The sequence below is a fragment of the Struthio camelus genome, chromosome 4 (assembly GCF_040807025.1).
Source record: "Struthio camelus isolate bStrCam1 chromosome 4, bStrCam1.hap1, whole genome shotgun sequence".
NCBI lineage: Eukaryota > Metazoa > Chordata > Aves > Struthioniformes > Struthionidae > Struthio > Struthio camelus.
Genome location: NC_090945.1, coordinates 25,104,349 through 25,129,006, shown reverse-complemented (window position 1 = coordinate 25,129,006; position 24,658 = coordinate 25,104,349). Strand labels below are relative to the sequence as shown.

At 41.1% G+C, this 24,658-nt stretch overlaps 1 protein-coding gene across 14 annotated transcripts in view; it reads left to right on the top strand.

The window, feature by feature from the left end:
- The window catches only part of RPL34 (ribosomal protein L34), a 180,587-nt gene that overhangs the window by 21,807 nt on the left and 134,122 nt on the right, over positions 1 to 24,658 (top strand). For all 14 annotated transcript variants that reach the window (XM_068941920.1, XM_068941918.1, XM_068941929.1 and 11 more), the window contains one exon: positions 1,010 to 1,083. The gene's annotated coding sequence lies outside the window, so the exon portion shown is untranslated. The remainder of the gene's footprint in view (positions 1 to 1,009; positions 1,084 to 24,658) is intronic.

Below are 24,658 nucleotides of genomic sequence, written 5' to 3'. Positions count from 1 at the left end.
AGTCTTCAGATGGTTTTTCTCTCCTTCAGGCAGATCCTGACGCAGTCTTGGGCTGCTGCTCTTCGGTCACTGCATTTCCCTGACGTCGGGGTTATTACCTTGTTTCATCCAAAAATGTAGAGAATTTAAAATAATTTAGAGAATTTAAAAGAACTTTCTTATTATTGATAAGGATCAAAGCAGGTGAGACTGCTGTATGTGTGTGAGCGTTTGCAATATGAGGGCCTGAAATACTGCTATGGTAACAATTTCAGCTATTTTAGCACAAATATCCAGGAAACTTCTCTAGTACTTTCCCACGGGGGAGCAGACCTGTTAAAATGAAGGACTAAGACCCTGCCATGTGCATTGTGTAATCCATTTGGATATTTAACCAATGAAAAACATACTGTTTCAGTTTCAGTGAAGGGAAATTCCCACTACGGCACTGCCTCGCAGGCTCTGGCTGTTGCTTTGTGATTTAGGAACAGCGTGCCACAAAGTGCACGGATTTTTTTCCCCGTATATCCAAGGGAAAAGGATGTTCTAGCCGTTAGGGTAGCGATCGAGAGCCTGGTGGGCGCTTGCTCCTTTCCTGACTGCCTGTGTGACGCTAGGCTTAGCCTCTTAGGCTTAGCCTCATGCCCCAGTTGTAAAACAGGCATATAGTGAGGACACAGTGGTGGTGTGAGACTGCTAAAAATTGCATTTTGATATTGCAGCAATGGTCTGTTCTAAAGTATGCATATAGGTGAATATAATTTAGTTTCTGCATGTTGCTATTCAGAAAGCTTTGCAGTATATTGCCCAAAAACTGTTTCTTCCATTTTGTCAAAAAAGTAACAAGAGTTATCAGTTTATTTTTTAATTGAGGATTTCTAGACACTATAATTGCAACAAAATCTGTGTTAAACTCTGCTTATTGTGGGTCGCCGCTTCTTCAAACATAGCAGATATTCCTTAGTGATTACTATTGACTTCGTGTTGGTCACTTAAATGAAAACTGGTTTCTAATTTTCTAATTTTCTAGCTGCGGGATGGATCAGCATTGAGTGGCTTGCACTGTGTTAAGGAATAAATACTAAGAAGGCACAGCTCCTGGCAGTGAGTACATTTTATTTTATTTATATTTGATAGATTTGTGTATATTGTTCCAGCTTATGTGCAGGTGACCTCTCTGTAGTGAAGAGATTCCAGATTTGCTATAATTAATTATGCACAAGCTGTGATTCGGGTTACATGTATGTAATATACAGCATTAGACATGAGATAGGTAGAAGACTGTTATATAGTACCTTTGAACTTCATGCTCGTAAATATCTGTGCTGCTAGGGCCTTATAGATTCAAAAGACAATTACATATTCCTTATGCATTTGTTCCAATGAATGTAGTCAATGCTTGGTATTTCTAAGGACCACGCCTCTCCTTCTGAAATAACGGCTAAGTTAAAAAACAGAAACTTCTTACTCTGAAAAGCTGATTACAATCCTTTGGCTTCATTGTTTATTGAAGGACACTGCCAAACGTTAAAAAGAAGAAAATAACCCATGTTATACCTGTCACAAGTAGGAAAACCGTGGATGTGTGTAACCCAGCTGCTGAGCCATTGGCTCAGCTTCTCTCAGGGAGAGCTACAAAGCCACATGGTGTCTCCGAGTACTGGATTTTGTACTTGGACCTCTGAATTAAAACTCATGTAGAGTGACAGCTCCCTATTGGCTATACATCTGAAGAGCCGCAAGAGTGCAAGTCATCCCAGCCAGGGCCTGGTATAAATTACGCTTGGTAAATTGTCTCCAGATAAGTCTATTTTGGACTGTGGAACACGAAGAACTTGTGTGGTGTACTAAATCCTCCTACTTCTTGCCCAAGCCCTGTCTCTTTACAGGGAGCTGCTATCATAGTTACAGAAATACAAATCTAGAGGCTGGCAGATTTTAGATGGCAAAATCCCACAGGATCAGATTTATACAAAGGCTGCTATTAGCCTCCTAGGCATATTATTTAATAACTAGGAGACATGCAGTGGGGCTCTGAAAGCTGTGTCAGATACTTCATTTAGCTGTAGCAAGATCTCTTCCAAATAAGTGGCAGCGTGCATCTTGATTTTGATATATATAGTCTGAGATAATGGAAGAGGTAGTCATGGTGTAGTTGTTTAAACCTCAAAATATGTTTTAAATAATTGATTTCCATGCATGTAAAGTAAAGATCAGTTATTCAAAACATATTTATATTTTCAAGAAATAACAGTATGACAAAATAAATTCTTATAAATAATTTAAAACATATTTAGAGGCTTTTAATGTTGCAAAATATGTGTGTGTAACAGCAGTAAAACCTCAATAAATATGATTAAATAATTCTTTGGATATTTAACACAGAAGCATACCACTGAGTTGGAAAAAACAGATTTAGTTATAAGTTAGGCAATGGGGGAATGAGTTCACAAAGCCAGTTTTTAAGTTTACACCTGTTTTGTGAAAGGCACATTGTACGCATATGAGAAGAAAGTGGTGTTTATGTTAAAGAATCCCTGATTACTGATCCAGTGCAGAAGCAAACTAGCACTTTCTAATCTGATTTTCTTTCATTATACCAAGTGAGAAATGTTTGGCCAGACTCTCTAGGCTATTAAGACTAAGAAGTGCAAGGTGACTTTTAAAATGGATGGAGGAAGCTAAAGGCAAATTTCTCTGGTGGAACTGGTGGAATTTTGACCGGCATTACCATATCTGCCAGGGACACTCTGCACCTTTGCCGAAAACTAAGGCAAGTGTTTTTAGGGCCTGTCAGAGGGTAAGAAGTGGAGAGAAGCACCGTTATCTCAGTCATCCAATGGAGTAAGGACTGGACCACCTCCTAGAAGAAGAAATTAGGGTAGGACTTCTCTAGCTCTTGTTCTCTCAGAAGCTGGGCAGCTGGACACCGCCCGTATGGCAACTCCTCTTCTCTACCCTTGAGTGCAGAGCGCACCATGATCCCATTGCCAGGGAGTTTTAGTTCTGCGCCTGCATCTTATCTACTGATGCATTCGTTTACAAAAGGTGAGATGTAATTCTTGCCTTATTGCAAAAGAGGGAAGTGAGCTGCCCCTGCTCAGGCAGAATGACTTCCCTAGATGCTCGGCTGGAATAAGGACAGTAGAACTCACACTAGAAGAGCATTTAAACACTACACATTTGGTGTCACTTGTAGTCTCACTTGTAATGTAATTGAGCTGCCTGCCTGTAAAATGTTCCCTTCCTGCAGTAAAATGACTGTTGTTCGAAATCTACTTCAGATAACAAAGTTCCCTTCCCATAGCGAGATCAGTCCTGGCAAAAGTAAATATAGAATAACCCAATTGTTTTGCAGTTTGTACTCCGCAAACCTGATGTTGACCGTCTGCTTATTCTTCACTGATGTAATGCAATTGACTTCCTTGGAAGTAACTGCTGGTTACAGCAAATTTAAAGGCTTGTCTACATGAGCATTTTGTAACAACTGGATTGGGGTGTGAATGTAAATCACATTAGCTCTTCTTCAAGTCTCTGTGTGGACACACTTATTCTGAGTGTCTTCATGAAGTTTGGATTTAATCCACTTCCAAAATTAATTAGCATATTAATTTATTCTATGCTAACTTTCTCACAGTCAGCAAGCTAAATTGGTATTGCTCCCAAAAGCTGTAAGCTCCCAAATCACCTGTCTCCTCTCTCTCTTTTTGTTTGTTTCTTTCGTTTGTTCCTATTTCACAGTAATGCGGTTATATACTCAATGTTTCTGAAATATTCTCAGCCCTGGAATTCCCCAGTTAGAAGCTAAATATTTCATGTTGTGCTCTCTCTCTGTGTCTCAGTGTGGTGAGGAAGGTATATATATATATACATGTGAAACTCCTAGGTCCTCACAGTGAAGAAGTTCAGGTGAGCATCTATCTTCCATACTATCAAATGCTATTTTGCGTGCTTTTGTGAAAGGGGTAACGCAACACAGAATGCTGTACATGGGTTCTTCCAGCTATGAATTAGTCTCTTTTATCTGTCTCTGACCACAACAGATGTTGGCAGCCTTTCTATTCCATATCCTTAAGTCAGACTAAGAATATCAGTTCCGCTTAGAGAAGCTGTAGGGGAGAAGTTTAACCCTTTCGGGAAGCCTTTCCCTAATTTCTTTTCTATTCTTTAAAGCTCTTGACTTTAGTAATTTAAAAGGAAAAAGTCAGCAAACGTCCAAAGTGACAAATACATCTTTGGGTATCCTGGGAGCTTAAATTTCATAGATTGCTCTTTGGTCTTTTTGCATTTTCAGTCACCCTCTCTCTTGCTGGGGACACCTAGATGGCGATTACAAAAATCACTGTGAATATTTCTAATATAAAGTGAGCAAGAGAATTTGCATGGAATAACAGCAGTGCTGCAAAAGGCTTATGAGTATAATGTTCAGCATTTTGAAGGTACTGTATTGCACCATGGACAGTACTGGCCACCTCTGGAAAACTAGCCCCTTCTCAAATCATCAGTTCCTTATTTTGCATTGATAGCAGTATGAAACATTATTTTGAAGGTCTGAATAGAAGCAATGTATTTTTCCCTACTGGCAAAATTAACGAAAGCTTCATATACCCAGGTTCTCTTCAGGATAACCTTGGAGTGTTTGCTTTCATCTTAAAACTCAAACAAAAACAAGCAAGAAAAACAAAGCCATGAATCTATAACTTAAAATAATTCTGAATGCGCAGATATTTTATTGCATTGTTTTACTTAAAATGAGGTCATCAGAAAGTCATAATTAAAAAAAAGCATTATATGAAGCAGTGTAATAATTTGAGAAGTGTCCATTACACCTCCACATAGTCCTCACAGTCTGTTCACCGCTGCTTTCTTTTTGAGATTACCAGCTATCAGAAAGATCCTGGCAATGCCAGAAACCAATTCAGCAGCATTCTTCCCATTCTCCTGCTGCACTCATGCCTCAATACAACCCTGTACAGCCTGATGTGTAACTGGTTACAAGTCTTCAAGAGAGAGGGCTGTAAGGATCTAATTTTACTGACTGACATGGAGTGCAGAAGCATACACAGCTTGCTCATATCCTTTGTGGAGTTGGAAGCGGAGCCACCTTTTTTTTTCCACCACACAGAGACGCCATCACATATGTTCAGAGGCTGATGAACTAAAAAGATCTGGGAGCCACATGTGACCAACAGAATGAGCATCAGCCTAGAGCGGAGTTTCAGTGGGAGATGACTTTTGGGAAAGTTCCCACAGAAATGCGGTTGTAGCATTTCTGTCCTTACAGAGCCTGATTTCATTTATTCTGAGGCTTCCTCACACACCCCTGGCACCTCAACAAGACCTTAAAGCGGACATAAAGCACATTCACAATCACATCAAGGGCTCTTTGGCATTGCCAGAAGGGTGTGAAAGGACCATGAGTGTCAAGAAGAATCTGGCCCACGGTGTTTATTCACACAGTAGCTTCTGCTGAGTCACAGAGTCTGCCTCACAGCCAGGAAAAGGAAAGGCTTGTTTTCATTAGGGGACGTCAATGCTATCTGGTGGTGGCAGAGCACCGGAGAGCAGAGCTGCCGAGGGAGGATCACAGAAAACTCACTGGAACTCCAAAGTGGGAGTATTTTAGTGTGATGAGTGACACAGTTGGAAAGATGGTATTTTCAATAATGTAACAGTCTACCCTTAAGGCTTATTCTTCCAGTGTTGTAAGTGGGTTGATCCCTTCTCTCCTGTGAGAATAGAAGCAAAGATCCCAGGAGTCCGGGAGGACCGCATGAGCAGGCAAGCCTCAAGCCAGTTTGGTCATGAAGGCAACAGCAGCACCCTCCCTGAGGGCAAACCTGCAGTGTAGGTTTCCTGGGCTGAGCGAGCCTCCAAATTAGTCACGCTTAGTCAGCCCAATTGCGTCTTTGCAGAGGGAAAAACCAACTGAAGCCACTTCACCTTTCCTTTATAGGAGGCTGGGAGAATTGTAGAGAAAAGGTAGTATTTTACTCAAATTACTTTTTTTTGATAGCTCAGGTAGAGTTCACTATATAGCTTTTCAAGTAATTTATAATTTTTCATGTGACTTGTAATTTGGGGAAAGCTGCAACCCGAGCACTTCAGGGGCAGAGTTACCCCCACTTCCAAATCCTGCAAGCCTGTAAGTAGGACACGCAGCTGAGAGGTCTGGTCTTGGCCTCTCTGAATGGTGCCAAATTTCAACCCATGGGGCCGCACCCACCGCGACCATCTTCCAGGGTCCCTGTCTCCTGTATTGCTGGGGTGTCCTTAAAGGCCTCTCACTACCATACTCTAATGAGAGGTAGGTGATGAGTGTTTATGTTTTTAAGCCTGGGTCTCCTGCATCCCAAATTAGTGCTCTAACCACTTTTATTTAGAAGTGGAATATGGCAGCAGCTGCAGCCGCTGCTGGTCTTCTCTTCTGCAGTTTTGTGGGTTTGGCCCTGTACTTCATCTGCTTCTTCTCTAAGCACCCACAAATTAAATGTTTCACATTGAAAAAAAATCTTTTGTGGCCAATGAAATAATTTTTTCTTGGTTGTTGTGAGGAAAGAAATAAAAATTTCAGAATGGGTGCAGTCAGAACCCTCCCTGCTCCTTGCCCATTTTGTTGCTGACCTGGAAGATGGGTTACTTGCATAATGCAGCTTCAGACATAGTATCAACATATAAGAGACAGGTCATGAAACTTCTCACTGCGGTGAGTGAGGGATTTGCAGTTTGCACCTAAGAGATTGTTGCTGCTGGGAACTGATCGCTCATATTTAGTGTGTATTTAAGCAGCAGCGTATCCTGCAATTACTAGAAGATAATGTTAACTTATTTTAAAGCATGCCAGGCCTGTTGGTGAATGCTGTCTAATAACTGATAGTCAGAGGGTTTCTTAGTCACTTGTGGTAATGTGGTCTTCCTCTTTGCAGGATTATCAGTCTTTTAAGTGGGATCCAACAACTTTCCTCAAAAGAGTGGAATACTAGACTCAGCCAAGAAACACTTTGAAATGATATCTAACCTAAGGCTGCCAGTGTTACAGAACATGAAGGGATAATATTCTTTTTCTCTCTTCTTCAAATCCACATGCACATGATTAATTGCATTATTTATCCATAGCTAAATACTGTATAAAGCTCTATCTTTATGCATCTCCATTGCAATTTGGCAGTGAGATATTTTTGGATGCTACATACTGTATCTGCTCAGTGTTAATTTTTCTATTTCATTCATTTGTAATTTTGCATATATGTATAATCTTAATGATTATACCAGAATTCTAACGATTCTTCCTTTTATACTTGATAAACATCTACTAGTTCATTGAAGGGCATGAAAGAAATTTTGGAGATAGACCAAAGTGTGTAACTGAGAGCAATACTCATGATTTCACATAGTCTAATCAGTTCATTTGGTGAATAGCTTCCCTAAAGGGGTTCCTAAAAACATCTTAACTTGGTTCTACATTCCTAAGAATGTGAAAAAGCCCCATTATCTCCAGGTTTGTTTACACTGCAGCACAGTATGGACATGCTAGAGATAACTCTAAATGAGCTGGATTAAATACCAGAAGCATTGTAGACATGGCCTGGGATATTTAAAACTGGTTTAAGAGTAACATTCGAAAATATGAAACAGATAAAGGAATGAATTAAATACTCAGAAGGGTCTCTCTTGTCTCTAAGTTTCATCGGTAATGTACTCTTCCCAGTTACCCAGTCTGGTATAAGTCTGGAGCTAACACAATTCCTCGAAGCTTACTTTTGTTGTTACCTTTGTACTAATTAAGGCCGTGCCATTTTGTCAATTAGGGCACTGTGTCAGTCAAACAGGCCATCACTGATACCCTGCTCCACCAGCTGAGAATGAGTGTGCATGAATATTGAGAGGTCTTTTAATCTGGAAAAAAAAGGTTGACCTGTGATCCAAGAAGCCGAGGTAATGAAACTTGAAAAATGCCAGTCCAAATTATGTTAACTTCCTTAAGTTTTGGCATAAGGTTTGAAGAACACAGGTCTCAAGCTGATGGATACCTGTTTATCTTCCTGCCGGATCGTTTTGGGGCTGAAGACTTCTGTAAATGCTTATTCATGTTCACGAGACTGGCCAAGCCATGTTGCAATCACAACTCATATTGCTTCCACTGAAAATGGAGGAGGAAGTCAAGTACACCATCTCAGATTTTCTTTTCTTTTCTTTTTTTTTTCCTGCTTTCTCGGTCTTTTGAAACAAGTTTCCACTTCAAACAGCTGCAAGGTTAACTCTGTTAATAACCCCTCTATGACAATTGCACAGTTGCATGAACTGGCTACTGAGAGCCATAAAGAAACCCTGCCTCATCTATTGGGCCAGAACAGAACATTTTTATTTTTGTTTTTTCATGATGATCCACAATGATATAGGACTTGGAAATAGAGTTTCAATTTGGTGGGCTATTGTATCTTCTTCTGCATAATGGTGCTTTCTTGCACATGGATTTTTAGCCTTTTGTATGGATAATGTAAATAATATACCTGCCTCGGCCAATGGCCTCTGTCACAGACACACGCAGCTTTTGGTGTTTGGTTCTCGAGCAGTGTTTAAGAATAGTGTCTACTAGCATCCCTGGGATAGGCCATTTATAAGCTATTGGATAGGTTTGGCCACCTAGATTGCAGTTCCACTCTGCCTCAGTCATCTGTCTCCTTTCAGCTCAAGTCTCAGACATCACCTCCATCATGCTGAAAAAATAGAGTTGGGAGAGAACAGCAATTCCCCTCTCCAATTTTGTTGCCATCTGATGCTTTAGCTACAGATGGTAACCGACTGTGATGAGGAACAGCCTGCTCCCTTCTGCTGCAGGAAGTCCACGTAGGATTAATGAGTGCACGGATGCACCGCAGCCTGCCGGCCCCCACCGAGGCAGCTCAGAGCGCAGGCCTGGCTGGCCTCCCCACCTCTGCTGTGCTGCTAGTGGTAGTGCAGTGCTGAGCTCCCAGAAACTGGGAATGGCTGCCTGCAACTCCTGCTGCCTCTCGGGCACTTGCAACAGTAGTGCACCTGACTGCTTTTTAACCAAGTGTTGCAGTTTTCTGAGGCTGACTATTTTAGTCCTTAGCTTGAATATCTTCTGCCTTGAATACAGGGGAAAATATACCCCTGGTGACCATTTCACTGTTCAAATGTGACTCTTTACAGAGTATGCACTAGTAAAAATGGCATAGATCACCAGAGCAACTCAGTGGCTCAGCTCAAAGAAGTAACTCCTGCATATTTTAACACCCTGTGCTCATGTGTCCTGCCTGGGGAGGCTCTGAGAAATAAGGAGGCTCTGAACAACAGTTCAGAGCGCAGCTGCAGCAAGCACAACAGCTTTTACCTGACGAGGTGTCCTCTCTCTGGCTGTATGGAGCATGAACTCTACAGTCTTCCTATGAACAGGAAAGCTCTTTAACTATCTGAACAGATGCACAGTCTAATCCAGTCCTACATTCCTGAATGCATCCTGAACAGTTCTGGAAGAAGTTGCCTGGACCAGATATCCTGAATTACTCTTCACTCTTTCCACTTTCAGTGACTTGGAAACTTTCATCAGTTCCAGTCTGAGGAACACTGATCCTCAGAAGTGATAGCGCCTTAATGCGTAGATTATCTCAGAAAAGGTGTGCAAAGTTATGTTTACCCCCACATGAGGAGAGTGCAGTTCCAGGTTAATTTTGTTCTGTGAGCGGGGAAAGATAGTAAATTTGCAGGCTAAATTGTTTCTCTGTTTTAATGCAGCATAGATTCCAGTGCTTGTCATAGTAAATGCCATTTGATAAATTCCATTTATATTTTATTTTTACTTGCTTCATTTTGGCCCTCTCATTAATGAAGTCTCCAGAACTTACTTGAAAATCTTCAGAAAAGAATTTAGGTAACCAGCTAAAAAACTGTGGCCTGAGTGTTTTCTCCTCTCCCTGCCTCTTTAAATATTACAGAGGCCTGATGTACAGAAAGGAAAATATTTAGGGATAAACTGAAGCTAGATTTAAGGAATTATATCTCACAAACATGTAGGTCTAAAAACAGGATCTTTATATTGTTAGTGATAGGTATTCCAAGCTTACCAAAGGACTGCACAAGAACTCCTTAGGGCTGGAAAGAAGTAAGATGATGGATGTTAAAGTAGTGTCATTTTTAGACATTTTTCAAAATAAGTGGCTATTTTTCTTGCCATTTGTGAGCTACACAGCAGGATTAATGGCAACTAATGCAGTGTAGGTTTAGACAAAAAAGTAGTCCCAGCAAGCAATTTTAAAAGTCTCTCAAACATTATCTGATATTGTAAATAAACAGGAATATATAATCACATGAACTGATTTGCTGGCATGAGTTTGGGATACTATCTTTACCTTAAAGTACCATATTATTCAAAATAATCTCAGAAAAAATGTATTCCAATGCACATCCTCAAGTATTCCATCCACTCTTGTACTGCATTTTACAATATTTTGTTATATATTGAGCATTTTACTTGTGCCATCTCTCTGGCAAAGCTTACCAACAGTTAGACATTTTGCAAGTATCTGGCTGCATATACATTAGTGTTGGTCATCCATCCATTGCATTAATATTACTCAAGGTCACTGGGGAAGCACTGTTTATATACCTTGGGAAAGAGCTGTAAGCCTCACTATCGATAGATTTGCTTTATAAAACAACAATACTTTCCACAGAAGATCAGTAATTTTTGAAAATGAGAACGTTGTAATCCTATAATGCACCTAAGCTCAGATGTTAAGTTTGGCAATTTTAATTTCAGTTAAGCCTGTTCCCTTCCCTCACAAAGAAGTGAAAATAAAGGAAAACTTACTGAAAGAAATGTCTTAGGCAAAAATTTGCAAATAATCAAGATTGTGGAAAAAAAGAATGCCAACTTTAGTCTAGAAAATATAGCCATTAAAAACAAGAAACAGTGGATTAATTATAGTTGTGGGGCAGCTATTCTACATGAGTTGCAAAAATGAGGATAATGGTCCACACTCAGGGGAGAGAGGGGAAGCCGAGACATAGGATGCTCAGTTGCGAATCAGGCGAATAATGATACTTCAGCATGTCTAATTGTCTAATGCTGCAGTGTGTGTAAACTAGGGCAAACTGTATATTATACAAATTAAAATCAACCCAAGGCTGTCTCCTTGTATGAGCTCTGCTGTCTTGCAAAAGAACTGTTGCTGCTGGCTTTGATAGGAGATGTGTTTTCTGCATTACCCACCAGGCAGTTGTAACAATATGAATGTGGAGGCGTCATTCACTCTGTCTGTAAGATGTATTTGCATCAGCACCACATTACTGTGAAAGACTTTTCCTCTAATTTTGTATTTGAATGATCTCCAGCAGTCCCTCTGCCTTGCCTTCAGAGATGCAAGTTGGCAAGTGCTCAGCATTGCTTTAAATTGTGTCTTTGGAGGAGAGCTGAAGGTCTCGTTCACGACCTTCCAAGATGGCAGGCAGAGCACTGCATGTGAGATGCGCTCGGGACAGGAGCAGTGCTGGAGCAGGCAGCTTTTGCATCCTCTGGCTTCAAGCATCTCTAAAATGCTTTGATTAGGACCTTAATCTCCCTATACTGAATGCAGAGGCAGGCTCCTCAGAGGAGAGTGCCTGAACTGGAAGCCTCTGTCTTTCAAAAAATTTTTCCGTGTGAGTTTGGCAATTACAGTGTCTGCAACATCCCTCTGAAGGATATTAAGACATGAAAAGCTCTTGTCTGAGAAATGACTGAAAGAGCTAGCGTCTTCACTCTAAAGAGAAGAAGAGAGAAATAATAGCAGCTGATAAGGTGTAAAAAATGGAGAATAGTAAGGAAAAGGTATTTTGGGAACTTCTGTTTTCCCTATGCCACAACACACTGCCTTCCCAACTCACCAAGTTATACAGTAAAAATAGAAGGTGGCCAGCTCTACTCCTCATTTGCCTCTATGGCGATGTTTACATCTACTGACCGTCATTGTCTGCCTTTTCCTTCCCACACCTCTGGAATCTATGTTTAAATCTGAGTTCCGATCCAGGATTTTAGTAATGTTTAACTATCTTCTTAAAGGCCTTAATTTAATCCAGAGAAGTCACATATATTGTCTCTGAGTATGTAGAAAAAGTTGTCTAATAAAAAGGACAGTAAACTATGAACTAATTTTTCTGTAGTGGGAAGGGCATGAGGCTTGTATCCACTCACACATTTTCCTGCTTTGTATCATTCTGAGTTCAGCTCTTGTCCTGAGGATGATCTCTTCCAATGTTTTCCTAGCACAAGGTGCTGTCAGCTGCTTGCGTGGATATGCCAGTGAGCCTCCTGTGTCTCAGGGGCTGAATCCATTTTGTCTCCAGCCTTAGCAAACATTGTGTCATTCCTTTGGACAGTAACTTAAATCTGTGCTAAGATCAATGCAAGGTAACAAGATATTTAGTGTGAAAGGAAATGAGAATCAGTAAAGCATCCATCTATGGCATACAAATAAAATAAGTGAGCAGGTGTTTCTTTTTGGTAGTAGCATTTTAATTGCTAAAGCTAAAGCATGGAAACAGTAGTACTGTCACAAAGGCGGCGTGTGAAACAGGAGGCGTGTTTTGTGTTCCTCATGTAGAATGAGAAAGTATCAGCGAAGGAATTTCATCTCTAAATACCGAAGGGTAAGTTCTGGTCTTCACTACCCTGCTAAAAGTCAGTAGCAGCTGTACTGAGAAGTGTCGCTGAGTAGGAATGCTCTACCCTGAAAGGATAGGAACATAGGCCCTGGACAGAGATTTGCAAAATCCTTATGCTTGGGCCAAGGTTAAAGCCCTGCCTCTGCTCCCCCTAAAATCGAGCAGAGTTTAGCTGTATGTTTTACCTTCAGAGCGCTCTTTTTGGTTCTTTTGGGAACTGAGGGAATGAATGGGAAAATGCTGAAACATGTGAGAGGGCCTGAACCCAAGGGATTTCCTGGTTCAGGCTGAAGGCTTACCAGATCGGGGCTATTAGGCAATCATATTGGGGAGTGTTTATCGGAAGTAACCAGACCTCTGAACTGCTTGAAATTATCATGTCATGTGTTGAAGGTCACAGTTCAGATGCTCTTTCAGGTTTCCCTGCAAGAAGATTTCAAAGGCAAGAGATAACAGCTTGCAAACTCCCTGCATAAACATCTACTTTCATATAATGTAGGCATATATCGGCATGTGCAGAGATATGCATACGTCTATAATTATCAAATCTCCTTCCAGGTTCAGAGTGAAAAGAAAGCCACAAAACCCAAACTATAAACACCCTAACATAAAACCATAGATCTCAGCACACCTGAACTTTGGACGGTGTGAAATCCTTATCCAGATTTAGATTTTGTCTCTAAAGCACATCTCTACTAAAGCTACAAGTTCAGTACGCTCATGCGTTTTAGTAGTTATCCTAGAAAATACCCAGAGACAGATTTGTGTAATTAAAATCCTGATTACTGAGGGGATCAGCATGTGATGAAGCAAGAAATGGTGGCTAATATCTGATGTTATCTTGCAGAAGAAGAGCCCTAGAGCTTGAATTTGTTTAATGCTCATTTGGCTTCCCATATACGAATGATATTGATCATCTTTTGACAAACACTACTGATGATAATGGGTGAGACTAGGAGCATTACTTGTTTTGGTTTGCCTTGCTGAGCATGACATTTAAAAGCAGAGAATGGCTTTTTTGTCAAACCTTTCAAGGGGTATTTTCAGAGGCAAGCTTTCTGAGCTTCAGCTTCCCAATTCTGTGGACTGTGGGTGTTTGGGGAAGGACAGCCTACTGTGACCCATCATTAGGACCTACTAGCATACATCTCTTAGGCTAGCACTGAAGGACAGCTCTGTAACCAGCAGTAATTTGGGTACATGTTTATAAAAAAGGTTGTATGACCTGTCTGATTTCTGGAAGAAGGGACTGAATTTGATGACCCCCAAGTCCTTCTGAGAGCTAGACATGTTTGTAGACTGTAAATCTTTCTCATGATTCAGTAACCTAGCAAAGAAAAACACCAAAATGACTTTATTACCTCTGAAATTTCAGTGCTTTTGAAAATCTGATCTGTTGAGAGCTCTGGTTAGACACTGACAAAGAATTCTTGTCTTAATTAAATTGTAAGTATTACTTGATAGTGATTACAGTTATCATTTTAATGATTTCGCTGAGTACAATACCACTGGCTCGCACTGAATGCATCTCTCTCTACCTAAAAGGACAAATAGTGTGCTCTGATCAGTGAACTCGTGTGATCTGCAGATACTGTAGTTAACAGAGAGATTAGTGTTTCTATGATTTTAAAAATTTAGCTGTCATCTTTAATTTACTTTTAAACCTGACTTTTCTTCTTTTTATCCTGAGGGCATTACAAAAGGAGTTTCTTGCTAAATTTATCTTGGAGTCATCCAAACTGAGAAAAGAAAATGCCTGCTCTGGAAAAAAGGAAAATTAAAGAATACCCACAGTTCCCATGAGAAAATATGGAGCTTATTCAAACTTTATTGGGGGAAAAAATGGGCAAGTGAAGAATGAGCATGATAAACAACTGTCCCATACAGGTTGAGAGGGCATCCCAACATGCAGAAGACATTGTGTGTGGGGTAGATGCAGCTGGCCAGAGCTCCCTGGCAGCAGTCCCTTGGTCCTGCTTACCTGCAGTCCTGTCCTGAAGAACCATGCACGTGAGTGAGGGGACATGCTTCTGCTGTGTGACCAAACTGCAGCATTGCGCTCATGATGAACAGATGTGGTGCCACATGATGGGGCCTCTGCATCCATATTAGGCTCTTTAATCTGAGGTGCATGATAGTCCATCCTGTCTCTGCTGGGGAATGTTTTAGGTGGGACCCACTGAATACTTGTAATTGTGACTAGTGTGCATGCAGCCACATGGTGAGGAAGGGGTCTTGACATAGATGCCCGGATGTGTCTATGCTGTATGCTTCAACAGATTGTCCACCTCTAACATAGGCTAGCCCCTAAATTCAGAATTCGTGCTGATAGAGCATTACAATTTTAGTCTATTTAATCCACAAAAAGAAGAAAAATCTTGTTGTAAACCTACAATTTTAAGATAAAAAATCTAATTCTTTGACTAACTTAAAACAGTTTGCAAGAAATCACAGAATCACAGAATCACAGAATCGTTTAGGTTGGAAGGGACCTCTGGAGATCATCTAGTCCAACCTCCCTGCTCAAGCAGGGTCACCTAGAGCATATTGCCCAGAATCACATCCAGACGGGATGAATTGCAACAACATCACTACCTGTCCTGCCTAGGTTTTCATAAATAGGACTCTCCTTAATTTACTGGACTCCACAAAGACAAAGAAATTAGAAGTCTTCTCTACCCCAGCAGGGTGGTCAGGAACACAAGCAAGTACTGCTCAAGTCCCAGGCGAGAACAGTGCCCTCCAGGCAAACAGTACCTGTAAATGCCAGCTCAAAATCCATCCCTCATGGGCTTGGAAATGCCTTGCCAGTGACTGAAGGGCTAGTTCAGGCAGAGACTAGAGGTAGTTGTCTTAATTAGGGCTCACTGGGTTAGGCACAGTAACCAGACAACCTCTGCTCAAAACAACCACCAAATTAAAAGGAAAACAGAAGATTTTTACATCAACTGAGTAACTCTAGAGACAGGAAGAATGATCTCTGAAACTGGTTACAGGTAGTGCAAATGTTAACAAGATGCCGTGAAACAAAGTAGATAGAACAAAATTCCCCAGATAGGGAAGGGGGAGTTGCTTCTTCTGCTAAGAGGGATTTACTTCTTGTGAAAGTGTCTTATTTCAGTTTGTGTTAGTCTCTGTTGTGTCCTCCTCTGAAGTACTGATTCAGTGGGAACGATGCCGTCTCTGGCAGCTGGTCCCAGACTGTACACTGCACTGATACATGGAATTGTCTTTCAAATAACAGATTTCAGCTTTAGCACAAGAGACTGAGTATTAATTCCTGTAATTTTCTCAGTGTCTGAAATTACTAAGTTATTTTTAAGTGGTCTACTGGATGACACTTGCTAGGATCACTCATTCTTCTTTGAAACTCAATATATCTGTTTTTTCCTCCTGGTACTTTCCCAGTTCCCAAGTACTCTTCTAAAGTATTTCTCAGAGGCTTTCTAATTGTATAAATGCCATAATTCCCCAAACCCATTAAAATAAATGTTATTTCAGCCTATAGCCTTTCCAGGTATAACCTCACTCGTAAAATAAGTTAACAGAAATCAAGTACTACCTACTTATTCAAAGTTTCTGCTTCTTGTTAGACAATTTTAGAAAGGCATCTATTATGTTAATAATTTTAGCTATTCTTATCAACCCTCTTTCTCCTAAAATTTGTGCTTCACCTCTCTGAGATATTTGCAGAAACCTTTCATTCTTCTAACCCTCTTATAGCTCAGATCAACTTAATTTTCCTTTTATCCTTTTGATTTTTTACAGCCTATTGGTTTTTCCTTGCCAACCTTAGCTGGCTCTGCCTTCTCATTTAGTTTCTTCCTCCTTCCCCATTTCCAGTACAGATTATTCTTTGTCCTTAGAGCTTTGAGTGGTCCCATGTGAACACTCATCAGTTGCTACTGCTGCTTTGCTGACATGAGCGTTGCAGTGTGCAGAACGGGAGAGTCAGCAACACTTGGACCTTGATTATGAGAAAGCCCTTCCCTTGCTCCTTAAAACCTCACTTGCAAACACTGGAGGGGAGGGAAAACACATGGTCGAGCAGATATATTAATACACATACAATAGTACCAATTGCCTGCAGGAGTGAAAAACCATGAACACCTAACTTGAGAACGAAATTAATTTTAAAATGTAGGTCACATGCTAATATAGTTCCCAATGTAACCTGTATAGCACCACCAAGCACAACATAGGAATAGATTGCACCTTTTTGTTTTTCTTGCTTGCTGTTTGCACCACATTCTGTGTGTATACAACCAAATTAGCTGCCAGACACAATGGCCACATTAGAGAGAGGATTTCTTCATCTAATGATCAGTAAAAAATGCTTTGCATATTCTTATGTTGAGAACCACCAATTCTCCTTCATTGCTGACAAGCAAACAACAGAAAAGGAAGTTTTTCTGCCATAAACATGTTACACAATGTGCAGGCTTTTTTGCAGGGCATTTTTGCTGTTGTATGTAGGTTGTCCTTCACAGCAGTTGTACTCAGGTGTCCTGGCTGGGTGGAATGGAGAGCTCGGGTCTAGCGGCAGAAGCATGTTGTGCATCACGGCCTTATTCTACATCGTGCGAGCAGACTTAATGCATGTGAACGGTATAATTTCATTTACACATATGAGGTTAGCCCAGTGCTTTCCAGTAAAGTCAGGCTTCCAAAGCATGCCCTTCACGGACTGTCTATATATGAAGTCTCTGACTGTTTCCTCGGGAATAAGCAACCACTGCCTGGGCAGTTGATGCAGTCTGTGCTTGCCCCCTCTGTTTCTCAGAAGAAAGAGTAAGGAGTAAAGACCAGGCAGAGATTTACCTGGTTCCAAGAGTAAATTTATATGAAGAGCACTTTATATAAATGCTCTGGTAGTGACAACCTTTTCTCACCTCCTATTTTTCTGGGGAAGCACACAGCGAGGAAGCAGTTTGTACATACTGGGCAGAAAATACCCAGCAAGGCAAACACACTGTGATGCCAACTGAAAGAAATATGACTGGGACCGTTGCCAGTATCTGAAAAATTCTTCTGACCCATAGGGCCCTCCTTCTGTGGGCTCCAGGGAGAAGGGCTTCCTAGGCAGGCTTTGGGCCCATGAATTGTCCTGGTGGGCAGCGTACAGATCATGGACTATGCCCTGAGGACTTCTGCTTGAAAGCATCATGGTAGGATTGCACTAAAAGCTACACCAGAGGATGTGGAAGTTTCTTCAGCTCTGATAGGACATTTTTTCTGTTGCTGTTAAACTTATATCTTTACTGCATAGTTCAGACCTTTGCAAAGTTCAGGTTATTTTAATGGAGGCTGTGACAGATTTAGAGCGCACAGTAATAACTTATGAATACCATATGCTGACTTGGGTTATTGGGCTGTTTACTGCATAATGATATTGCTTAATTTAATACAGAGGGGATGGAGAGAAATAAGCAAGAAAAAAAGATGCAAGATAAGCTACTTCTCAAAAAGTTTAAGTAATAAGGGGACAATGCCAAAAAAAGAAAGGCAGAGGTCACCAGGAATAAACAAGTGAACACATAAGTGGCATTTTAAAAAGCAAAATGTCTTAAGATGAGGAGGTGGGTGCTTGTTTGAACCGCTAGAACACATATGTGGTAAATGGTTGAATATGTACGTCTGAAGAAATTGGGCTTGCCTGTACCATCATCTGGAGGAAGCAAGCATAAAGGCTGTCACCTGCAGAGCCCAGTGAAGTGTGTGTGTGTGTGTGTGTGTGTGTGTGTGTGTGTGTATTAAAATGGGAATATAGTGATGCTAATTAGTATCTTGGGAGTTTATTTTTGTCTTGTTTAGTTGTTTGTTCCCAAAAATGTAAAATATGGATTCTGAAAGGATTTTTATTTCCTTCTAAGATCATTTAAAAATATTGCCCTTCAATTTTTCTATCAAAAGTCTTCAAAAATTTCAAGTCATGCAAGAGATTGTTTCAGGCCACTTAATTTCTTCCTTCCTGCCTTGGCAGTAAGGAAAATAAGGGAATTTATGCAAAGCAAGGTCTTCTTTTGGATCTTCCAGCAAACCAAAATAAAATCAGTCCAGAGTCCTGTGTATAGATGTTTCAGTACTCTAAAGTCTCCCTCCTCAAAAAGCTACCAAAAAAAAAAAGCCCACAGCTTTTGTTTTAAGAAGACTGACTGATCACTGACTAATTTGAAGGGGGAACTGGGAATTGGACCTGCTAAATAAGAGCAGAGGCTACATCAAGTACTTCCACCTGATACAGCAAGTGCATCAGTATAGTGCTTGCATCACATGCAGACAGAAATGGATTGCTAGCCACTCAGGTACCTTATGTCCCAGGAGCCATGGAGATGTGGCAGTCTGGCTTCTGCTGCGCATGTAAGTGGCTGGATTTCTTGGCAGGCTTGTACAGCCCACTGTGATCTCCTTGTTTTTGGATCTGGAGTAGATTGCTCTCACTGCTAGCATATCACAGCTGGCAAAGGGGGCGTAGCTGAGCTAATGTAGGCATAGTAGTAAACATTAGAATCAGTGAGTACAGCCCTGAGAAGATATGATCAAGCCCCTTGGGGAGAGAGAAGAAAATAGGTAGAGGTGCAGCTTCCAATAGCAATAACGTAGGTCACCCGTAGAGAGAGAACTCACTAAATTTCATGATTCAAGTGCCAGGGCTAGATGGCCCATTTGTTGGTTTGCTTCTAGTAAACACCAGCATGGGGCTCCTGGCATGAAGCACATGAGGAGAGCATCAGCATTCCCATACTTCCTTTCTGTTTCTGTAATCACTAAAAGCAAGCGCTGCATTTATTAATACTTATTGGTGAGAGCTGGCTGGCTGGGTAACATGGTAGCATGAGGTGTTGCGAAATGGCTTTGATGTTTTGCACCCAAATGGCCATCCTACTGAACTCACAACTACCTGTTTAAATGTCTACTTAATTATAGTGGCGCCCGTTTGTCCCACCTTAGTAACAGTTGTGCCAGCATTTTCACAATAAACCTTCATTATCTAGGTTTTATATCTATCTATAAAATGTTGCTGTAGGCAGATATATGGCATATAAGATAGGTGAGAGGAGAAACGTAAATACCCATTAGAAGTTGAGTTGTAAGTGGGCATCAAGATTTTGAAGAAAATAATTGCAGTTTTGCCCTGTGTGGTAGACTTGTGGTAAAGGTATGCCTGCTGTGGAGCAGAAATGAGGTCCTCATTCTCTTGGTTGAGGGAAGAACTGGGAGCCTAGCACCTTGCTGCCGACTGCCCGGGGAGTCCGTGTGATGCTCACATTAACTCTCCTGGACAGGAAGGCAGCTGGCCATACTACTATATACTTTTGTCTGATACCCTTCAGCTGAACTGGCAGTTACCGCATCTGCTGTGATACAATCCTCTGACCAAGTCAAATCATGTCTACACTGAGCTACCATATCCTCAACTCTTACATGAAATGACACGTGACACACTTTCCATCTCCTTTAGCTTCTTTTGTTTTTCCCCTCTGCTTTTCTATTTTATTTTATTTTATTTTATTTTCCAAAGTAGGAGAAGAAATGATTTTTTTCTGCAGTCTCCAAGTATCTCAGGAATCCACAAACCAAAAATGTGACAAATCAGTATTACTGAGTCCCACACACCCTATACATTTTTCTCTAGCTCTATGCTTTCTGTCTCAGAGGCACAGCTTTCAATGCTCTCAGGGTGAATATTCAGAACAAGAGGATTTTTTCCTGGTTGGCTTTTCTCTTCTGCTTTTAAAATAACTGACTCCTCTGAGGTATGTCCGACAGCCTCATTACCTGATGCTGCGTCAGATGCAAAGCCTGAGATGGGCTCTCAGGCTTTCCTTGCCTGTCCAGGTGCTACTGAATTGTCATTGTGCAGGGAGGTCTTGTCTGTATTGTGACAGATCATGAAGAGAAGAAAAACTCAGAGAGCAATGAAAATGGGAAATGAAGGGGAAATTCTTCCTCCACGCCAGTTGACTTCCTACCCTTCATGCAGTTATCCAGCTGTCCAGGTACTTCTGTAGTTCTGTCATCACAGCTTTGACTGGCTCACAATTGTTAAAGGACCTCATCAGATACAGCACTCTGGTGGTACAGGGAAGTGCTATTGCCCCCATTTAGTTGCATAAATACAGCCAAAACGAGATTTAATGACTAGGCCCAAAGGAGAGCAGCATGAAGTGCAAATGACTGAGTCCAATTTGTCATGAGGAAAGGGCATTTTTCTTTCTTTTCTGGGCAACTCCTTCTTTTTAAAGAAACAATTGTGCAAGATATTCTTAAAAAGTTTTAAATAGCATGTTAGATGAGACATCATGTCTTAGCATATAATCCCACAATTTATATTTTCAGACTTGGAGTTTAAATGTGCATTCTGAGTTTTGCTCATCCATTTTTTTTATCTGCAGGTGTTCACTTGTGTTATGTTTGTGCAAATCGGGTACTTAAATTTCAAAACCCCTTATATGATCATGTCTTTGGTTAATCTTCCCTGTGTGTAGGCAACTGCAGGGGCCCCTGATTATTAAGTAATGGGAATTAACAAGACAAATGTAAACATTTGTTCAAAAGGACTGTACTTGGAAATGTTAATTAGAGGGCATGAAGGCATTAAAGAGTAAAAGCCTGCCGGCCTGGGGCTGATGGGGAATGCTGGCCTTCACAACTACAAGCCCAGTCAGTTTCTCTACTCTCTGCCCTTTTATTTGTTTTTACAGAGAGACAGTTGGAATAGTCCATTTTTTTCACCATTCAGGCTCAGACACTCTTGTTTCCCATATGGAAACAATGGAATGGAATAGTTTATATCATGTCTACTTTCAACATTATCTTATAAATAGCTATGTGCTTCTTTCTGGTGGCTAGTCTGGGTGATGCTGAGTTTTGTAGAAATGCTCATTCTTTAAAACTGTTTTCTTTGTTAAAATATACGCAAGCAAATTAAGCATAATCTGCAAATGACACAGACGTTTTTAATTGCATAGGAACAGCATAGAACCTCAGTGGCTGGTGATTTCTCTGTTGTAAAACACATTCGGCTTAACAGTCATTGGCGGGTCTCTTGCATCCCTTTTTGTGGCTTCCAAAGAGCACATAACCAAAGGGAGAAGAAAAAAAGGAAAAGTTGTAATTTTACACTTCAACAGGTTTAAAAAACCCAGAGAAGGAACTAATGAAATAAAGGAAAACTGTGTGTCTGCTGTTGGTGCAATACAAATCCTGTTGTTACGTATGTGTTTGTGAAGCACTGAAGCATGTCAAGGGAAGAGTACTTGGGTACTTGGGCCAGCAGCCTGACTAACGTGAAGTGTATCAGCAGAGGGAACATGGTTTGAGACTCTGAAGCCAAATTTTACACCTCACTTCCCACACCTCACTTGCTTCTTTAGGATAGCTGGAGATTGTCAAGGTACAAAGAGGGCGAAAGAGGAGCATGGGGAAAGGAAGAAAGCTGGAGATGAGAAACTGCTGAGTACAATTTGCAAAGGTAGCTTATGTTTCTGAGTTGTTAGGGCATTCTTCAAACAGGTCAGCATGTGTTTCATTACACTCCTCCCCTTGCCAAAGTAAAGAAAAAAATGCCCAGACATTGCAAATGGATGTTCTTCCCTCCTGTAATGTCAGTAATCCACAGGGCTTTTGAAAGGCAGTTTCATTCTTTGAGAGCTAAGTGTTAATATGCGTGATCGACCAGTGAGCTCTTGGTCATCTTATCAATTCTTTACACCTTGTGTTTCTTGTGCTGCCTTGTTCCAAGAATTACATGCAGCATCTCCAAGGGATATGACATTGCTCTGGTGATTCTATTTACTTAAGTGAAATATAGTCAGAACTCCTGAGGGTCAGAAGTTGCTCCTATTTAAGGTTCCTTTGGGATTAAGAGTGGATCCTTCATTAGGGCTTAACCCATGAAGTTATTAGCCTGGTCCAACAAATTTAATGTCTGTTACACAGTTACAAGTCTAAGCGCTTGTTCTGGATAAGAAGGACTGAGTGGTTAATGTTATGTTACTAACTGTGCTAAGTGAATGCAATTCCAGAGTGACTATTTCTAAAATGCATAGCAAAATGAATTATAGCGTGTGACTGAAAGGGATGAATTAGGTAAACCTACTTGATGGCAAAATGCATGCTTTTTTCCTACTCCAAAAGGCTTTACTGCAATTTGGTACATAGGCTATGATCTGTGCCCACACGTTGCAGGGTCATTCACCTATGGCACGGTGTCTTGCTGCGTGTACTCTGTGCAAAGTTTCCTTTAACGTGCCCTCGCACTACTGTACATTAGAGATTCACAAAGAAAATCCAGCGAGTACTGCTTGAGATTTTCAAATGACAGGCAGATACCTATTAGCATTAATCCTCTTTCTGAATTCTCTAAAGAGCTCTTTGACAAGGGTGTGTGCAGGACAGGAAGCGCTTGACAGGATTCAGCTCTTGCTCAAATCCCTCTGTTACAAATGAAGGAAACCAAGACCCTCCATCATCATCCCAAGTGCTGGTGCAGACAGGCTGCTTTGCAAGGCAATCTCCCCATCGCGGTGCTCGGTGCAAGAGGGCCTCCAGCATATGCCTGAAAGGCCACCCAGTAGGAGTGCAGGTTTGGAGAGTGATAGGCACTGAAAGGTACGGTTGAAGCACAAGCCTGCAGCCAGGAGCCCCTGAGACAGAGCGCTGAGATGAGTGCTGTGTGGGAGCACACGGGCTTTGCGATCCCCGGCACCACCATCAATCTTCCCTTTCCTGTGTGTGATGGATGGACAGTGGAGGGGTAGGTAGCTCCCCCGCTACGGCTAAGAGAAGGGTAATCCCTGCTCAGTCAACTGGGCACCTTCAAGTCCCGCAGGGCCTATTTAGAGCTGTTGGCAGCCTGCAGAAAAGAAAGGGAATTAAAGGAAAGGGAAAGGGTTTCTTAGCTTGAGAGGCTCTGTGCCTTTGACTTGAAGGCAGTATGCGTCAATGGTTATTTTTAGAGGACTAAGAATAGGTTATCCTGCTGAGGTTAAGTGAGACTGATGGTGGGGTTGTGCCTAGGCAATGAGGAATATAAAGTTGTCATGTCCCGAAAGCAGACGGCTGCCTGGCACATCTGTGCCTGAGCATGAAAGTATGTTGCTTCCAAGGCGGTCTGTGACACCTGTGCTGCACCTTATTGCTGTAGTAAGGGTTACTTATTGCTTAAATAGAGTTCCTCAAGATTGTTATGCTGGATGAGAATTAAAATTTTGCCTTGTTTTAGTGTTTGCATGTAATCAACTTCCCAAGACTCCGTAAAGATATATTACAAGTTATATATCTTCTTTAAAACATATATTTTTAATAATCTATAGATTTTCTGTGGCATAAAGGGGAAGAAGTTGGCCTAGTGGGTTGCCTGTGGTGGAAAGAAACCTTCTGTGTGGGATATATGTAACTCAATATACTGTGGGCATGAGAATTTAAAGGAGTCTAATCTCAGTTACACTAGCACAAACTCAGACTAGTTCAACCAATGTCAATGAAGTTCCTCTGTTTGAACAGATTGTAAACAAAATCAGGATCAGTCTCACTATGGCCTCCTTTGAATCCGTACTTTCCTGGTCTCTCGTTGTAGCTGATTTACAGTTAGTCAGTGACTGCATAATTCCAGACTTTTCTGCTAAAACCCGTCAGCCTTCCCCATGAAGATTTGAGCTTTTCTTTGGGAAGGAAATAATTTAGTTAATTTGCTGAATAAATACATGGCAGAGTTTTGTGGGTAAGCCTAAGGGGGAAGATTGATATCACGAAAACACATTTGAACGTCAGCTGGTTGTATGAAATTCAAGACAATGAAAGTCAAGACAATGACAACAGCAATTTAATAGTTTATTTAAAAATCTGTAGCATTTTGCTACAAAACTCTGTAGTGATCTAGGCTTTGAAATGCTTATGTGTATGACTGGATGCTATAGCTTGTCTTATATCAAGACTTGGAACTAAACATAAATCGTAGTCAGAAGAGCATTACTTCGTAGAAAGTCGGGAGGATGCTCTACCCTTGTTTGCT